This window comes from Thermobia domestica, chromosome 11 (assembly GCF_964235325.1).
Source record: "Thermobia domestica chromosome 11, izTheDome1.hap1.1, whole genome shotgun sequence".
Lineage (NCBI taxonomy): Eukaryota > Metazoa > Arthropoda > Insecta > Zygentoma > Lepismatidae > Thermobia > Thermobia domestica.
In genome coordinates this window covers 104,737,878-104,757,974 of record NC_137464.1, presented here as the reverse complement: position 1 = coordinate 104,757,974, position 20,097 = coordinate 104,737,878, and the positions used below count along the sequence as shown (strand labels likewise).

The following is a 20,097-nucleotide window of genomic DNA, read 5'->3' as shown; positions in this document are numbered from 1 at the left end:
GGATAATAGTACTGACTTCAAGCTGGGCTATTTAATCATACCAATTTAATTGAAGACATACTTGTGGGAGTAAGAAATTTCAATATTTATATCAAAAGTGGTTGGGCTGCGGTGGCTCAGTGGTAGAGCGTTCACCTCTGGTGCTTGGGGTCTCGGGTTCGATCCCAGCCCCCGCCAAGTGAACGTTGTGGTGGACAAACACCGTGTGCGTGGGTTTTCTCGGGGTTCTCCCGTTTCCTCCCACTTCCTTCATTCCACCATTTCATTCATTTCTCATAATCACCGTCTCCTTTAGCCTAACCGGCATAACCGTGGGACGTAAAACTCAAAGATTTCATTTATCTTTTGAATTATTTTCATTGAACTTTCATTGAAATAAATATTGTAAAGAGACAGAGATTACAATATTTCCCATTGCCCTGTTCTCCCCGTGAGAAGAACTTGCATTTCAGATAATAATAATAACAGTATAAAAGTTAGCAACTTCATCAACGGTTGGCAAACCTACTCGTAATTAACTTCTATCTACTTTCCATTGTAAAATATTATACGTCTGTGTGAGAGGTAGCAATACAAAAATAACGAAGATCTCGGATCTAGGTTTTGGTCGAATTGGTCTGTGCTCCCACATGCCATTTTACCACTGTAAGATACGAGAAGTATAATTTAACTTATTAATTATTAATATGGACTAATAATATACCCCTAAGTATAATTTATTAACTATTAATATGGACTTCAAAAGGACTATAGCTTCTTTTGCTCCCTTGGATTTTCGCGCTGGGGTACATGCAGTGTGGCACTTAGGAAACTAGATTGATTTTTTTTTTCTGCTGTAAAGTTATTTTCATCATGAGTGTTTTCCACAATGGTGAATACTGCCTGTGACCTTGCGAACATAAGTATAAATTTCCAGCACATTCGGTTGTAAAGGCGGTTCGTTGTAGCAGGGAAAATACAATTGTGCATATATTAGGTGAAACAGTTAGTCGGGTAATTTTGAATACATAAATAGAATGTTTTACTGTATCTTTAAGTTTGACGTCCTCCGTTTACATCAAGGCTAATGGAGACGGCAATTATGAAGTGAATGGTAATGGTGAAATAAAGAAAGTGGGAGGAAAAGGATGAACCCAAGAGAAACCGCGCATATGATGTTCGTCCACTACAAAGCACACTCAGAGCTGGAATCCAACCAGATAAGCGCTTTACCACTGAACCACTTCGGGCCCCCAACCAATAAATGTTTTTGCTAATAATTATATTGATAAAACTTATACGAAAATAGAATTCTTATAATAGACGCGAGCGTTAGTGAAACTTCTACTATATGACGTGTCTGTCCATTCGTTCGTCTGTTCTAGGATAACTCTCGTAAAACTCACTTAGTTTTAACGGAACTTGGTTATGTGTTTTCCTTCAACATAAACAAATAACCCTATTGTTTGGGGTTGCAATTAATCGAGTTAAAGTGGGGTAAGAAAGAGTAGAATCCACCACATGTTATAAGTTCGCACGTAAATGCAAGATAATTTTCCAATATAAACCACGAAAAAATCGATTATAATAAACCTTTGTGTAGACTTTCTTTATGGCATTGAATATTCCACAGTTTGGAGTTGAAATATTTTAAGAATAAAATTGTAAATTCAGCCTCTCCCTCTAAATCTCAAAAGTATCTTACACGACAATTTTTAATAAAAGATGTTTGATTTTGGTATAACATGTACGTACATTTTCTTTGAGGCTTCCAATCATCTCCTCTGTAGACTTAAAACCAATTCACCCTAACAGAAACATCCTGCGATTACTTTTAGAGTTCCACAATAAATTTTCGGGTTAACTGCTGTATCGCCGGACCAACTTTAGAAAATTTACTGACTGACTCGGTTAGATAGCATTTGTGCTTTTTAGTGGCCACCTAATACAAGTTGTTTCGTGTTTTATGAACTAGTTTTTATGCCATACTTTCAGACTGTATATCGATCAATTAGAGAATTTAGTTTGGTTTGTGAGTAAGAGTGAGTGAAAATCAGGTGAGGGAAATAGTTTAAGTTAAGAAAATACTTGTTGTTAGTTGTTTTTGATGTTGTAAGCGACACTATATGTGAAGGTGGAAGAGATTATTTGGCGGAGAGGTACACTTGTCATGATTTATGGGAAAGACAGTGTGGAAATAGTGCGTAAATGACAAGATTGTCACATGTCGTGCTTGAGTTTATCAAATTGTACAAAAATAAGGTGTGTCAATTGTTCAAATTGTGTGAAAGGCATGGTCTATTAAACAGTTTGTTGTAAGTGTAGATGTAAAAACTAATTAAAACTACAGAAAAGAAGAGAAACATCTAACAAAACCCCGTCTAATCTAACTTCATTTGGTACCTTTCGCTACTTTTTTGAATGGCAATTAGTATTTTCCCAAAGATGTGCAACACATAAGCCGTTTTTTAAATACATAGAAAGTGTTTTCCACTATCCTCGTTTATGCGTATACTCACCGTGGCTAACGTGCCAGCTCCCACTCGGGCATCCCTGCTACGCGCTTGCCCTGACTGACTCGGTTAGATAGCATTTGTGCTTTTTAGTGGCCACCTAATACAAGTTGTTTCGTGTTTTATGAACTAGTTTTTATGCCATACTTTCAGACTGTATATCGAACAATAATTACTACCAAGTGTGCCAGGGTCACAACCTAGTATTTTGGAGCAGAAACTAAATAATATATATATATATATATTTCGATTTTCGTGTGGTCCGGCGATACAGCAGTAAATTCATTCGGTTTTCGTACAATACAACGTACATACATTTCCTTTGACTTTTTTTTTCCGTAATCCCCAGTGTTTGGAATTAAAATCTTTGCTGTATTTTCATTCTACTGAATGATAAAACAGGGTCTATCAGATGGTGTTAGATATTTCCTAATTTTTAACACAACTATTAGTATTGACAAATCTTATTATAAACTCCCGAACCCTGTGCTCTTATCAAATGAAATACACTAAAATTACCTGTTTATGAAAGTATTTATTTATTGTTACAAAATTGGTTTCGTTACAAACGTGCAGTCACACTCTTTAGTGATTTTAGTTAGCTACGCATAGTATCTACAGAAACAGTTCTATGGTATATAGAACTTAGCTAGATTTATTCTTCATAGTTTATCACACCCGATGGAAGAGTTACAATTCAGAAACGAAATATTGAGTTTCCATTGCTCAAAAGAGAATAAAGAGAGAGAAACAATCTTTAGCTGGTGGTATTTTTGCAGAAACGTAACTAAACAAATTAACCTCTAGATGGCAGAAATACCAGTATTCCACGAAGCGATTTTGATACAATAACAAACTTTATGTCATGATCAAACAAATGTGTGTATTTGACGTGTAACAGTCTTTCTCCGGGTGTAAGATCTGATGTTGGAACATAAAAAAAAGTAACGGTGAGAATTTATCAAAGCAAACTATGACTTTTCTAAGCAGGGTTGGTCACAAGTTGAAAATAGAACTTTTGTGACGATATCCGAGACGGCACAAGACTTTTTCAATGAAAACAGGCATACTTCTCCATACGAAGCATACCTTACATAACACATTTTCAAGATGTACGTAGACAATCTTAGTAGTATAATACAGGCACACACCCAGAAATTTTTGTTGGGAGGGGTCGAAGCTTTTGGGGGGGAAGGGGTAGGTGCAATACTACAAGCCACTATGTCAATGAGAGTTGAATGTTCATTATTCTGCATCGGAGAAGACGATAAGATAATTGTAAAATACTTCCATCTATATTTTCAGAAAAGAAATATGATAGAACTGGATTTAAAAAAAAAAAAAAAAAAAAAAAGAGAAAGAGTACAGATGAAATGTATAATGAAATTTTCATGCTAATCAATCGTTTCCCTGTTAAACAAGTATAGTTTTATTGAGGAAGAATACAAATGCATTTTGAGTTGGGAAGTTTCGGAGGAAGGGTCCGAATCCGGCGGACTTCTCTCCGTGGGTCCGCCCCTACTATGATAAAAGAATACAGAATGAAATTTAAGAAAGTACTGATACTGTTCGAACATAAAGGTTATCCTCGTCACGGCTAAGTGCAAGCCGAGTGACCCACCTACAATTTCCGATGGACGATAATTTGTTTGAGATCCTACGTTAAGCTCTAAATTCACGTATGATATAAATATGATGCAGAAAGGGGATAATAAACTTCAAAACACAGAACGAATGAACTTAGAATTTGAAAATGCTATCTATATTCCTTGTAACACCAAATTCTACAATATTATTGATTTCCCTTGTGGGTATATGGATGGTGTACGTACATGTCTTTGACGCGGAAGGTCCTAGGTCGATTCCCGGAGGGAGCTCATGAGATTCGGATACCACATTAAACTATAGGTTCGTGTCTCATAATAGCCTCGCTGCTGAAATTGATGCTAAACTTAAGAGGCCCTATTTCGAGTTCGAGAGACTACGGATGGTGGTCCTTATCATCATAAAGGAAGTCACGAATACGCAATCCAAAAGTGCATATTTCATTAATGTTCAATGGGTGCACAAATTATTCCCTGCAGGGTGAAATTCCCAGACATGCCATCAACCGAATTTTGAGATATGCTCTGACTTTATGATTGGTCCAAAGTAGGCAAACGATAAGCCTTGATAGCAGTGAACACGGAATCCTTTGGCGCGATATCGGAAGTGTTAAGAATCGTCAACAGAACTGCTTCTCCTACTCAGGAAAACTCATGCTGCGATGTTTTTTTTTTTTTTTTTTTCACGCTTATAAGTGAAGAAATCGTGACGAAATACCTATCATCACACGTTATTCCGAAGACAAAGGAACATGGGGCTGCCTGTTCCTAACACTTCCGACTTCCCTCCGAAGTACTGGATGTCCATTGTTTCCCAGGTTTACCTCCTGCCTACTTTGGACCCTTCTTAAAATCAGGGTATATCTGAAAACACTATTGACAGCATATCTGAGAATTACACCCTGTAAAGTAGATCACATATACCTATTGACAATTGATAAAATATGCGCTTTTGTATTGTGTATGAGTGGCTTATTTTACGCTGATAAGAACCACCGTCCAAAGTCTCTCGAATTCGAAATATAGCATCTTGAAATTTGACTTTTTTGAGATTTTGGACAGTCCTAGCTCTGAAACTATGCACTTTTTGCCATATGTCCATATGAACTTTTTCTCTTATTTTGATGTGAGGAATCACCTCTTAGTTTGTCGGTATAGTTCATTAAAACCCTATATGGCCCAAAAGTGGGTATACAGTCTCGTACTGATCAATTCATTGTTTCTTGTTTCATTTATTATTGTTATCCATCAGGTACTTAGTTTCTTTCTTATTTGTTCTTAATGTCCTTTTACTTATATATTAAGCTCGGAACAGCCGAAGCAAATAAACATATAAGCTAGAATGTTACACTTGATCAATGCAGGGGTGTATACCTACTTTTGAGCCACCCTGCATATATATATATATATATATATATATATATATATATATATATATATATATATATATATATACCGATGGATAGATTTCATTGTACTAAACAAACAAAACAATATGGATGAGTGTATCTTTGTAAACTTAAACTTGATACTGTTCCTGAATCGTCGAAGACAAAATGCGCTCCACTAGGACACTATTTGGACATACTAATAATTGCAGTTAAATTTTTCTTAATTTCGGAAGGCTTCACTCTCGAAAGTATCCGCGATCGAAGCAACACTGCCTGGAGATGAAGAATATAAGTCTTCTGATAGAGAGGCATTTATTCAAGTTCTTTTGAGTATCACTTAAATTTATAAATCTAACTATATAACTACGTTCATATAAGGATACAAAAACTCATGGTCTTGTTGACATCGAGACAAATTTATAGGGGAAAGCCACTTGGCAATAAACAGATAACTAATGAACAGACGATTAACGTCACGCTTTGTACGATGATGCATCGTTTCAATGACAGCTTTGGTGTGTCTATGAAACCTTGTGAGTAGTTGTCTCTTTACTTCAACGAACAGTTGTATATGTGCTATTCAATCGTGTGGTAGTATGGACAGAATTGGATGCAAATCTGTAACATTCGATCTTACTGTTTTTATGCGCTTGAACCAATTGAATAGTGTGAAGAAAATACAAATGCGGAGGAGAAATACTATAAATACTATAAAATAAGGAATAAAAACTATTAACTTAAGAGTCGCAGGACAGTTTTAAGTGGTTATTTCGAGAAAAGAGATTCTAAGTGAAAAATCAATCAATGATCGGGCGGAACAGTGCATCGGACCCTTGAAAGATAGTCACAAAGTGGTGTAAATGTTACACAGAAACGCGCTGTTCGTCCAAACAAAACAACTTCTTTTAAGGACGAATGTTGGGAGCATATGGGCAGAAAGTGTTAAAAGTTAGTGCACATACTGAAAAAGAAGCTGAAGAGCCTTGCGAGGTAGATTGTTTGTATAATTGAGGTAGATTTTCATAGTGTGTGTTTATGTAAAGTTGGCAGTTGCTAATTTAAGAATTGAGTAAGAAGTTTTCGTGAAGATTATGGTTTGGGATTTGAAGGAGCAGTTCGGTATATATGTATAGGTTAAGCCGAATAAAGTAATAAAACAATGTTTTGATGAAAGGTAGAGTTATATAAGAATCAAGACAGTCTAAGGTAGAATTTGTTTAGGCCTACCAACAAGTTCACTGGAAAACAAGCAAACGAAATAGACGTTAACTGCTTCAAATGAACCAACAGAACTATAAAAGAGCAATTTCCAATTAGTAGCTATCAAATAAGACTGTGGCCCAGATCTATGGTCTTGGGGAAACGATTGCCGTAAATAAGTCTTCCTTCAACCAGGAAACATTACAAAAAGATACTTCTGGGACAAAAAACAAAATAAAACAGAAAGTAAAACGAGTGGAGCGACACTGAACCGACGAATCTAAATTTTAACTTTTCGATTTCCAATGCTAGAAGTTTGCGCGTCTTCGTCCCGAATAGCGCTTTCATCCCGACTGTGTAAAACCTGCAGTAAGGCACTGTTAAGATAAAGTCACTGTTTGGAGATGCTTTACAGATTACAAAGTTGATAATTTAGTTCAAATTAGTGGAATAATGGACAAAAGCATGTTTCAACTCTTTTATGGTATGGAATTCCATTAGAAACGCAGATTTGGGCAATAACTTTGTACTACAACAGGATCACCATCCCAAACATTCTTCCAAGTTATGCAATAATTATCTGCAATGAAAAATACACTTACATCACAGCAATGAAACAATCATTACAGTCACCCTATTTGTTACCCATAGAACTCTTATAAAATGGGTTTGTCATGACAGTCCGTAAAAAGATATCAAAGAATACTGAAGGACTTTCTAAGGCTCTTCGGGAGCTACTGGAGTTACATGGATTTCCAAAAGTTAGATAAATTAATCAAATGCCTGAAATTTGTAAAGTTCTTATCACGGTTTAGGGTCTATATTTCGTTGAACGCAAACATATTGAATATAATTTATATGTTCTTTATATATATGTTTATTTTCCAAAACAAGTCCAAAAAGCTGATTTTGTATGGATACTTTTTTAAAAAAAATCTAAAACAAAATTCAGTAGTGTGCTGAGAATTTCTAACTTTCGAGTAAATTAGGAAAGAAAGTTCAACATTCCGATGCAATTCAACACAATGCCACATATTAAATAACCTTCCCCCGCCATCTGCTGGTATAATTCCGAAATTAAAGTACCTTCATACTGTTCTATGGTTCAATCCCAACCAAGGACACCTAGTAACTCAATTCTACCGGACCCCCGCCAAGTGAACTTTGTGGTGCACAAAAACCATGCTCGTGGGTTTTCTCGGGGTTCTCCCGTTTCCTCCCGCTTTCTTCATTCCACCATTTCACTCATCTCTCATGCTCACCGTCTCCTTTAGCCTAACCGGCATAACCGTAGGACGTAAAACTTAATGATTTTTCAATTTTACCGGAAGCTGCACTTACCCATTGCACCCGCTGCATTATACCCACCACCCGAGAGCAGTATATATATAAGGTGTGTGTGCGAGAGAGAGAGATTTTCAGTTTACTTGAAAACTTAGAATTACTGTACGGTCTATAGAGTTACGGAGTAGAGTAATACACATTGCACAACCTCCATTAACATATATTCCATAAGATTTCAATAATACACGTAACATGTATACCATTTGACAAAAACTATTGCAGAAATAAAATCGAGTTGATAGAGTTTTCTTTAGTAAAACCAAAATCTCCGTTACTGAGTCATATGATTGCAACACATTTTAACCAAATTGGATTTTTTAAAATTTCAAATCGAGGCTGTAACCACCAATACTATTCCATTCGGTAAATTATAGAATGCAATATACATTGCTAATTTTTGTCATGCATTTCCCAGTGGTTAAATTTATTTGAAGGATGTGTTACTTGAAACAGCTAGCAATTCAAAGAGACTCCTGCTCAAGATCTACACGTTTTCCAGACGTTACATGGCTGGAAAAACACCAGTGTCTCTTTTGAATATCCTGGAAGCAAGACCGGTCTTTCGTCAATAGAAAACACTATTCTTCTTGTGAAACAGGTTGTTTCATACTTGCAGGACAAGGATTGCCTTGATTTAAACATGCTGCAATTTGTGAGAAGTCTCAACACTTTCTGTGTGCATTTCTTTTTTTAAAGCACTCTTGGATTTCGTTCCATCTAACTTAAGAGAAGCAATGTACTTCAAATAGAATTTCATGTTTTAACATGGAATTATGGTATTTTTATAACTAGAAACAATAGCATTTTCGTTTTACTTTTTATTTTTTTGAAAGTCAATCAATCACAAGTACAGAATCTTCAGAGCTCACTGAATATGAACCAAACTTTATGTCAAGTTAGATTTTATATTTCCCGGCGGGAGTTCATGTGGTTCGGATTTAACTTTAATCAGTAGGTCCAGTCTCATATAGCCTCGCTGCTGAAACGGACGTTAAACTCAAAATAAACTCAACTAGATCTTATTTTGCTTAATAAGCATGTGAAATATCTTCCCTACGCAAACTTTTAGTACCCCATCTAGAAGGAGGTTTTCATTTAACCGTACTCAAGCTACATAACTCATACGGCCTTGACTGAAAACGGTGTATGGAATTTGACCATGATTTGCTTACAGTTAGTGTGCATGCAAACTATTTTGCTGTATAGATAATCAAAGTAGGGCTGTAAAATTATCCAAATTTTTACACACACATGCACAAATTGCTGGCTGGAACTCCGTGGCGTGTCCTTCCAGCTCTCTTAGAGGTGAGATAATGCGGTGGATAGCGGCGAATACTGTCTGGATTTATCTTACATGATTGACTGTCCACCCACAGGATTCAAGCGACAGTCCGTGGTTTGAAGTCCAAAAATACATCTAAATTCAACAATTGCTATTTAGAACATGGAACACGCTAGTTAAGCTATATGAGCAATAAGAAAGTAGATGATGGCAATATTTCTTCCGGGCATAATTTTGGCGACAGTGGCTTCACTTCTCCCCTCCACGCCGAAGTTGACCAACCACCTCTGCTCGGAGCTATGAAACAATAAATAACTATTGCCAATCTATAAAATAATGTCCCAGTGGAACCCTCTTTACATTTTGCCCTTATGTAGACAAAATTTTCTGCAAATAAGTTTGGACGATGGGATGGTTGATTAGCTATGGTGTAAATGCAATGCATACACGGACAATCAATAAGAACGATTTTTCCTTACGATAGAAAAACTTATAGTTAGCAATATGTTATAATAGAGAAGTATTAATGAAATCTTTAAGTTTTACGTCCCATGATTATGTCGTATGGGCTAAAGGAGACGGTGATGATGAGAAATGAATGAAACGATGGAACGAAGAAAGTGGGAGAACCCCGAGAAAACTCACACATACGGCGTTTGTCCACTACAAAGGCCACTTGGCGTGAGCTGGGATCAAACCAGAGACTCCACTCACCAGATGTGAACGCTTTACCACTGAGCCACCGCGGACCCTAATAGAGCCAGATATATAACGTATATACTAAACATATACTGTAACATTAGATTCTGTATATTAAGGACATGCATGTAGATAAAATGTGTTATATAAAGCTGCCATGATCTGCTAAATGAGATTATATATATATATATAGACCTATATATATATCTTGAAAATGGTTCTGTGCAAATAAGTGTCAGCTAATGAAATCAACATGTAGGAATTACTGTTTAAATTAATATAGACGTTTCAGGATAGACTATTAACAGGCCCGTAGCCAGCCCAAAAGTGTAGGGGGGGCCCGATCCAACCATATTATAGTTCATTTTCAAGCGTTACGTGAAAATTTTAGGGGGGCCAGCAAAAATTTAGGGGGGCCCGCCCTCTAAACTCCCCCTGGATACGGGTCTGACTATTAACGGTTACTATTTGAATAATACATATATGAGCAAATTCATAAAGAAAATATTTGGATAATGTGTGTGCGTGTCTATATTCCATATTCGGGACATCATGAACTTCTTCATTGGACAATTATATGCATCTTTTCATATGATACGATGCAAAGACACATTATTTACTTCAAAGTTTGGAAACCTTATTGAGAATATCCTCATAGGATTTTAAAAAAATGTGCCTAAATTTGGGGAAAACAAAATAAATTAATGAATTTATTATGCCGTCTTTTGATAGATATATTAAATACGTAGTCTACGCATAAAAAGGTATGCTCAAAGCAGCTCAATGGGATTGCATTAATATTGTAGTAAATGATAGAGGAATATTGGCAATTTTGATAGATTTGCATTTACGCTCTTTGTCAGCAGCAATCTTGCCGAGATTTTCAATTTAAAGTATGATATTTGAACTACTATAGTGAGTTCGATGCTCTTCTATCAAGAATCAAATTCGGGACTTTGTGGATTTAAGGCACTTGATCTAGCCACTAGACCAGGTATGACGGCTAGATATATTGGTATTCGCACGGGAAGACAATGGAGTATATTAGTTTACTGTTGGTTGGGATCTTATTAAATCTTTTTCTCGATTAACTCACATTTTTATCTATATATATATATTCGTTTGTATTTTTAATGTTATAAAAATTATGCGAGAATTCATGGGTACTTTTTATTATTATTGTTGTTTATTATGGACACTGTTTATAAGAAGTATCAGTATCAGTATCAGTATACACTACGTAAATTAGTTTTTTTTTTCGTCAACCAAACTCCTTAAGAAGGTAAATTGTACGAAGCCTAGACTTAAACATAAAATTTTACCTCAAATTAAATCAAGCATACTTTAAGATCAATTAATATTTGAAAATAGAAAATATTTAACTCTTTAGATTTGTCGGGTTGAAAGACATTTAGTTTCATTTCAGCGTTACATTCCACTGACAGATTAATATTTTGCATCCTAAGATACGCTTGAATGAAGGAGAGAGATTGGAAGAGGAGTCAGATCAGGATTTAGTATGTCGCGCCATTATTCAACATTCACAGTGAATGTTTAATGAAGGAAGCATTAATGAGAATTGGAGATTTCAAGATTGGAGGGCAGATCATTAATAAGATCAGGTATGCAAATGATACAGTTATTATAGCTAGAACCGAAGAAGGGCTACAGGAGATGTTTGACAAAATAGCTGACACTGGGAAACTATGTGGAATCAATGGTGTAGGGAACGGGGGCCAGGGGGGCCGCCCCCCAAAGAGGTCCTACAATGTACTTTGGTACTTTTATGTTCGTAATTTTTTATATATGTTTATGTTTATATATTTTTTTGTTTGTAATTTTTCTATGTGTACCTATAACAGCACTTCCCCCCCCCCAAACACACATCCTGGTTACGCTACTTTGTGGAATGGAAATCAACATCGAAATATCGAAAGTCATGAGAACATCCAGTGGAAATGCGGATCAGAGTAGAACAAAGAGTACTTTAAAAAGGTCGACCATTTCCAATATCTGGGAAGTGTTTTGACGAAAGACACCTACTGCACCAGAGAATTGCATTAGACAAAGAAGCAATCAACAAGAAAAGGTCACTCTTAACTAGCAGACTAATATTATACTAAGGAAGAAATTGGTCAAGTGCTATGGGGCATGGGACTTTATGGTTCAGAGATTTGGACATTACTGAAGTTAGAGAAGAAATATTTAGAGGGCTTGCAAATGTGGTGCTGGAGGAAAATCGAGAATATAAAATGAACCAAAAGAGTAACAAACAAAGACGTTTCGAAACGGATAGGATAGAAGAAGACTGTTCTAGCGACCATTCTTTGTAGCAAGGTCAATTGGATTGGACACATGTTGCGAAGAAATTGTCTTCTTCATACTGCCATAGAAGGAAAGATGGAAGGGAAGCGAGAAATAGGAAGAAGAACACAAGTGATTGAAAAATGGAAGAAAATATTTTGAGTTAAAAGAGGAAGCTGAAAATCGAGAAACTTGGAACAAACATTTCCAGGCCCAAACTGAAAATTAGGAAGAAAAAAATATCTCATTAGTCCCAGGATCTGCCAAAAGGCAAAATAATAATAATAATAATAATAATAATAATAATAATAATAATAATAATAATAATAATAATAATAATAATAATAATAATAATAATAATTATTATTATTATTATTATTATTATTATTATTATTATTAGCATTAGCATTATACTAACTCGAAGATAGTTTATCAAGCAAGAATTATATTAATAAATTATTCCATAACTACATTAATACGTGGGGGACCGATTTAAATTTTAATATTACCTTTGAATCAACTGGATGAATCACGTCCAACAACGAACCCGATTCATAACTTCTGAGGGTCTACATCTTAGGCAAAATTAATGGTGACCATCAAGTACTTCTTGAGTTTAGATTGTATGCCTCCTGAAAGGACAGAATAAATATATAAAGAAGTTTTCGATAAACCAAACTCTTTAAAAATGTGAATGATTGGATTCTGGGTTGTTTTGTTTTAAACATCACTTTGCAGTTTGAATTTTGTCCCAGGTAATAGTGATCCTTAAAAGGTAATAGCTATAAATACACGTAGTACAGATTCTTAGACTTCGCTTCAAATGAGTCGGCTCCCAGTGAACCCACATTTAATAGTAAAGTAAAGAAGTACTTTCTCTACCTTTATTTAAAACTTCTTTTCCTTTGGAATCTATAAACATGAGAAGTTTAGCTTCATTTGGGTTAGTATAGTTACTGCTTCAGAATTCCATGTAATCACATTCAAAATGGTATTACAAGAAGAAAACTACTTTTTTATTGCAACTATTGTAGTTTTTTTGGTTCTGTTTCAGCTTTTCTGTTGCATATTCATTTGCACCATGCGGGTGTACACTAGTGGTTAGCGCTCTGGCTTTAGAATTGGAAAATCTCAGATTCAATGCAGTCGCCGATCATTCTGACTGTGTTTTTTCCAGTATTTTCATCTGCTGCAAGGGGCAGATATGTGGATGGTATTTTTGGGTATAAGTCTTGGACTATTTCCTTCCACATCGTTTTTATTGTTGTTGCTATTATTGTTATTAATTGCTAATGACTACACTGTAAATTTCCCTTAGAAGTTGTATCTGTAAGTGCAAGTAAATAAAAGTGTAAACTTGACAACACTGCAAAAAATAATTCAAAGTTCGGACATTTTTACAAGCTACTTTTTGTCATTAAATAACATGATAAAACAAGTCCTGAAGTTTTCTAGCAGTGCACAAAAATGTCTATAATGTATTTCAGCAGTAATTACTAGGAATTTCCTTAAGAGTATTCAAAATCTACCTGAACTCCTGATGTGTGCGATAAATATACGTGCAAGTACAGAAACAACTTTTAATCAGTGTTAGAGCACATTGGACATTACGATTGGACATTACATATTTACAAGTCTTTCTGTTCATATACTGACTGGACACATAAAAAGGTAATACATTTTGAACATTCTTAGGGCAGTTCATATTAACCACTGGGAGGATCCATTCTAAACATTCCTGTTCATCGATATAACCCTTAAATACATTTATTAATGTTAAGCAATGACCAAAAGTAATTTCTAAAAACATATTTAAGTACTTGATGTTCTTTTTCTTTTTTCTTTTCTTTTCCTTTTTTCTTTCTTTCTTTCTTTTTTTTTGCTGTGAATGTTAAGAAAGGTTAACCCAAAATAGATTGACTTTCTTTTAGCGAAAAAAAAATGATAGTTTAAGCTGATGATTTCTTTGAGTCATTAAAAAATGTTATTGCATTACTTATTCTGCTTGCATTGCTTCAAAGTTTTAAGTTATATTGTCTTCATATGTTCTTTACAGGTAAGTACTCAAAGCAACTTAATGTAATTGAATTACTAGAGACCCACATTATATGGGAATACAAGGGGTTTAGGTTAACTCTTTGGTATTTCGGTCATTCTAAACTTCTCTTGAGTAATACAAAATTTAACGAGATATACTTTTTTCCTACTCTCGAATAGTGGTAGAAAAGAAGAACGTCTTGTGATCGAGGAAACAAATCCAATTTAAGATTTTAATGTGTTTATTTTTTTATTGTCCGCATCTGTTAAAAAAGGCATTATTGGATGTCCACCCATTCGTTCATTAATCGATATGCCTATTTCAAGCCCAAGCCTAGAGTTCGTGCTTTCAACACAGCCCAACCAAATTTTAAAATTATGATTTTTATAAGATTCTCCATTGGAATGGGACGGGGAGAATTTTCTTCCTGTTCCTAAAATTAGGGATAATTTAATGGATTGATATTTTTAAAGGAAAATTTGTGTAACAATTTCGTTTGAAGAATTACCGTATTATACTCGTATCAGTGTCTTAAGAAACAGAAACACCTATGAGTTGTGAAGATTTTACTGAGTTCAACATGCAATAATTAAGTTGTATTTTACTGTTTCATTGTACCACGAAAACCTTTGAAAACATGAAGCAGGTATGAATGACACGGAGTCAGAAAAGCCAATATAGCACGTTGTCAATTAATATGTAAGATGTAGTCTGTTTTACTGTAATACACAACACAACATGCGTGAATATATTATACTATAAACGGTATAGTAAGAGTGTGTGAGTTTGTGTACGTAAATGAGTGTTATGAGTGTGCATTTAAAGAATAGTTTGTTCATTTATTACTTTATAACACACGTAATAATTTTATGTTTTCATTTTCTGATTTCTTTCTTATTTTAGTATGTGTTTCGTTGTAAAACTTTGAATGGTGTTATTTGGTGTAGACAAGGCTTCTTATACCCTTAATCTAGATATATAAAATAAGTGAAAATAATTAATTAAATAAAATATTACTGTGTAATTTCCAATGTACGTAAACAATATTTTAAACATAATTATAATGCTCATACTCTGAAAACGGTATTCTTAACATGGCAACAATACCTGTATTATTTGTTGAAAGTTGTGCTAAATACTGTAGTAAATTGTGAAATGTCGAACATACTAAAAAATGTTTACAGTTTCTTACAGTATGTTTTACAATATATATATCAGGATTTACTAAAGGTGGCACAACCATATAGGTATGATTGTTGATGTATCATCATAACGTATTTTGAGTATAAGCATTTCAACTATTATACATTTAAAAAAATATTTACGTACGTCATTGAAAAATTACACAATGATAATATTATATATATATATATATATATATATATATATATATATATATATGATTTCACCCCTAAATCTATCATATTACTTTTTAAACTTACTAAATATATTTAAAAGTGATCTCGTTATGATAATTAGAATGAAATTGAGTGCTGTTTACCTATATTTTTGGTTTATTATAGTTCTTTTTCAACTATTGCGAGCTCAAGAAAATAAACAAACCAATCAGGCTGGAATTCTTTTCGCATCTTCCAACGGGTAAGTTGAACATTTTACTTATGTTCCTATTGATTTTGCTATTGATTTTTTTTTAAATATTGTATCTATTGGAATTTATGTCAACTGTGTAATGCAAATAATATTTTACCTTACATTGAGAACAAATAGGTCTTACTATGTTGAATATACAAGTATGCTTATATTTGCTTTTTCAGTGAAAATTCCAGAAATGAATTTTGGAAGAACAACTTGTAAAAAATGAAAAGATGAAATGAATACTATGTTCATGCTTGAGAATTTGTAGCATACATAATAATGAGGCTACTTAACAAGTGGTTACGTAATCAACGGTTTATTCAATCATTTATGCCTGTTTCAGATTTAATTTACCTAAATAAATTAACAAAATATGAAATCTAAAGCTAGAAGAATAAAAAAATCATTACTTTTGGCTACAACACACTACCGTTGCCAGCTTAGCTAAATTGTCTACGTGTTCAAATTCTACTACCTAGATAAATTTAATAATTGTGAATAAATTTATTTTTTTTAAATGTCAAATGTATATTTAACAATATGTTTTAACATATTATAATTTTTGCCTAATTATTTTACATTTAAAATTTAACAAATATATATATATATATATATATATATATATATATATATATATATATATATATATATATATATATATATATATATATATATATTGTTATATATTTTTAAATTTTTAAAATAACAATGACTATTAAAAAACTGTTATAATGAAAATTTAAAATGATACAATAAATTTATATGACTTTTACATAAGTTAAGTTACATAAATACGTGACATACGTAAGTTATTTCCGAAGTCTTTCTTTTAGAGACTTCGTAATAATTTAACAATTTTTTTTGAGAATATGTGTTTATAATTAGAATATTACGTAATTATTACAATTTCAAACATGCATATTAGAAGTTTTTGGAGATAAAAATTATCCTCATTTCCTCTCCATCTATCCATCCTTTTTCTTTTGCTGTGTCAGAATTTAAAGAAATACTTATTGTTACTAAGCTAATTATTAAATACTATCTTTAGACTTGTATGTTAGCTTTATACATTTATTAACATTACTACCGAAGTCAAAGAAAAGGTAAAAAAGAAAACAAAACTCGATGTGAAATGGTGCAATGCTGCTCTTTACTCATAATTATTAATGCTTTTGATACATGATTAAAAGTTGAAACAGAAACATTCTTTTTGTAATCCAAAACTGTATTGGTTACAGTATGATAAGAAAATCTTTGATCTCAGAAAAATTGCGGTTTGAACCCTGTTTAGAGCTCAGTGTAGAATTATTGTAATGCAAAATCACAAAAGGCATGACATTATCAAACCGCGAAACCTATCAATACATATATTTATATGTATATTTTCGCAGTTATATCTATATACAAATAGAAGATAAAAGGTTAAAACAAACTCTCATACAGAGCTTAGATGTAGGGGGAAAAGCCTTTGTGTATGTACATTTCCTTGTAGTCACTTCTGTACATTTTTTCTTTATGCTGTGTTTTTTATTATTATTATTATTATTTCTGGTAGCAATGTATATATGTAGGAAAGCTGTGGCTACGCCTTAAATGAAGCCTGGGAACAAACAAACAGGATTCTGAGCTAAAAATGTTGACACTTTTTAAAAGTGTAGAACCCACACTATGCATTCTAGGGATCAAGTTATTTATGAGTATAATCGCCAAGTTGGGTTGGAGGAAGTGCCGGATCATGTAGATTTTGGTATCGGAATGAAACTTGTATGAGATGACCATCAAGTGCCTGTGGAAGCGAGGATTTCGATAAATTCTCTTGGTCTTTCCTATTCTATGTTTTTTCTCTCTGTTTTTTACTGTGTCTTTCTTTCTTCTACTCTCTCGGATTTTCTCTACCTCTCTCTTTTATACACATATGGACACACACAGACATCTTTCCTTCTAGCCACATACGTGTTTATATATTCATATATCTATACACATGTATATACGTATATATAGAAGTGTTTGTGGTTTATGCATATATATAGTCATATATGCTTTCTGTGTAGGTACAACTCTTGTTTTTCTCCTGTTTCTCTCCTTGTTCTCTTCTGTTCCAGAGTTACCCACGATGCAGTCCCTCACGAGAAGCCCAAACCACCAATATCTATCCTTTTTTCTCTACTTTCACTGCTTCTGCGTATCTACTAAAATGTTGTTGGGGCCAGTCATGGCGCCCTTTTCTCGTCTTGTCTCCCACGTCTCCTCCCTATGAGCACCTACCACTACCAAACATGTACGTACGTACACGTAAACACACACACACATCGCTGACTATATACCACTATCATCAATTTTCCTCACACACACACGTTCTCTTTTTCTCTGTTCTTCCTTTTACGAATTCGCTACTTTTTCCCTTGTCTTCTCTCTCTCTTTCTCACATACGTATTTTTTGTCTAACTTTCTCTTTATCTGTTTACCCTCTCTCCCTCATTCGATCGTACGTGTCTGAATTTCTCTCTTATTTCTCTACTGTACCCTTTCTTGATCGTTAATGCTATACTATTTGTTCCATAGTATGTCTGGTTTCTATCTAATATGGATCTGGTGACTTTGCAAAGTAAAGATTTTTCTACAGAAGGGAAGGAACCTTACAGTACAAGGTTGCCCAATTCAAACCTTTTTTCAGATTTTAACATTACTTAATATATATATATATATATATATATATTAATACTTTGTATTTGATTGTATACATATTTATACAGGTGAGCAGTAAGAGCTAGTAGTAAATTGATGATTGATTTTTAACACGAAGTTTATCCATTTCCTTTCTGATAATAAAAATAAAAGAAATTAAATTTTCTACAATATATATCAATTTGGACACACATTGTTTGTAAGTAAATAGGCTCAAGACATATTGTTTATATCAGATTTTAAAACACAATGAGTAATTTTTATAGGATTATAGTAACAAATTTTCTTCGAAAAAACTAAAAGAAAATAGTAAAAAAATAATGCACTAATTATTGATATTGTTTGTTATCTACTATGGTATCGTATACATACTGTGTACATTATTATTATTAACAATAATGAAACAATAGTTGAACTTGGTTTGCTTTCACCCCAATTTTTGTAGAAGGTTTTTGGTTAAGTTTTCCCTGTAGTCTTCATGTTGAAAAAATAAGAAGAATCTTATCTTCAACATGACTATTCACACAAATTTTACGCCAGATTTGAAGAATTATTCCTCCCAAGACAAGAACGCTGATGTTTTTGAAGTATATGAGTAATTGTTAACCAGCCATCCAACTAACTCTATAGACTACACAATCAGAAGATTCATAGCATAAGACACAGAACATCTACATTAGACTCTATCATGGGCTAAGTCAATTCACTTTGCGTTGTTATTACTAGGGCTTAGATTTATATGATCTAAAAACTTCGGAAATGTGTATGCATTTGTACCTTAATAATGCCAATGTCTGATCTAAAATATGACAGAATATATAAATATTTTTTTTTAATGGAACTTCCTAAGAATAGCAATTTATTAAGAAGTTTATAAAGTTATTTGGTATGGAACAAAAGTTATATTGTCGAAACTTTAAAGCACTGATCAGAGCATATGCCTTGACTCACAAGGGTAAAAGTTGAATGGTGCTCTTTTTGTTGCTAATACGGCAAATATATTTTCAGACTTGCCTAGAATATTAAAAATTGCGTTTGTGTCACTTCAGGCCAAACATTACCAAATCTTAAGTTATGTTTGCAATATACATTTATGTGGCCAATAAAAACAGAATTTTTGTATTCATAAGAGGAAAAACAAGGATTGTCATTAATTAGACATGTAATAAGGATGCTAGAATAAAAATATCACATGTCATATTAATTCGAGCCTTACTTATTATCCTTCTAAGTAAGTATTAGCTTTATGTTATTCGTTAATCTTATTTTCGGTCTATCGAAAGGTATATTCGTGATACCGAATTAGAACGTTATTCACCTCCAACTTACCTAAGAGAGGTACTTATCTCGAACATCTTAGATGTTTCGACTTTATTATTTACGTGGCATTCGGTGACTAGACATTTGTGGTAGTTCAGGATTATGTAGCTTTCTAAGCATATGTGTTTCTTAATCTCTTTTC

The 20,097-nt window shown here is 33.6% G+C and overlaps 2 long non-coding RNA genes across 12 annotated transcripts in view; one reads left to right on the top strand and one right to left on the bottom strand.

The window, feature by feature from the left end:
- Nucleotides 1-20,097, top strand: part of LOC145664342 (uncharacterized) — a 361,655-nt gene that overhangs the window by 119,666 nt on the left and 221,892 nt on the right. For both annotated transcript variants that reach the window (XR_014127407.1, XR_014127406.1), the window contains one exon: nt 15,878-15,953. This is a non-coding gene — a long non-coding RNA (uncharacterized LOC145664342). The remainder of the gene's footprint in view (nt 1-15,877; nt 15,954-20,097) is intronic.
- Nucleotides 1-20,097, bottom strand: part of LOC145664340 (uncharacterized) — a 513,034-nt gene that overhangs the window by 298,508 nt on the left and 194,429 nt on the right. For 3 of the 10 annotated variants that reach the window (XR_014127396.1, XR_014127402.1, XR_014127395.1), the window contains exon 2: nt 12,826-12,948. The exons of the other annotated variants lie outside the window; for them this stretch is intronic. This is a non-coding gene — a long non-coding RNA (uncharacterized LOC145664340). The remainder of the gene's footprint in view (nt 1-12,825; nt 12,949-20,097) is intronic. 10 annotated transcript variants of the gene reach the window in all.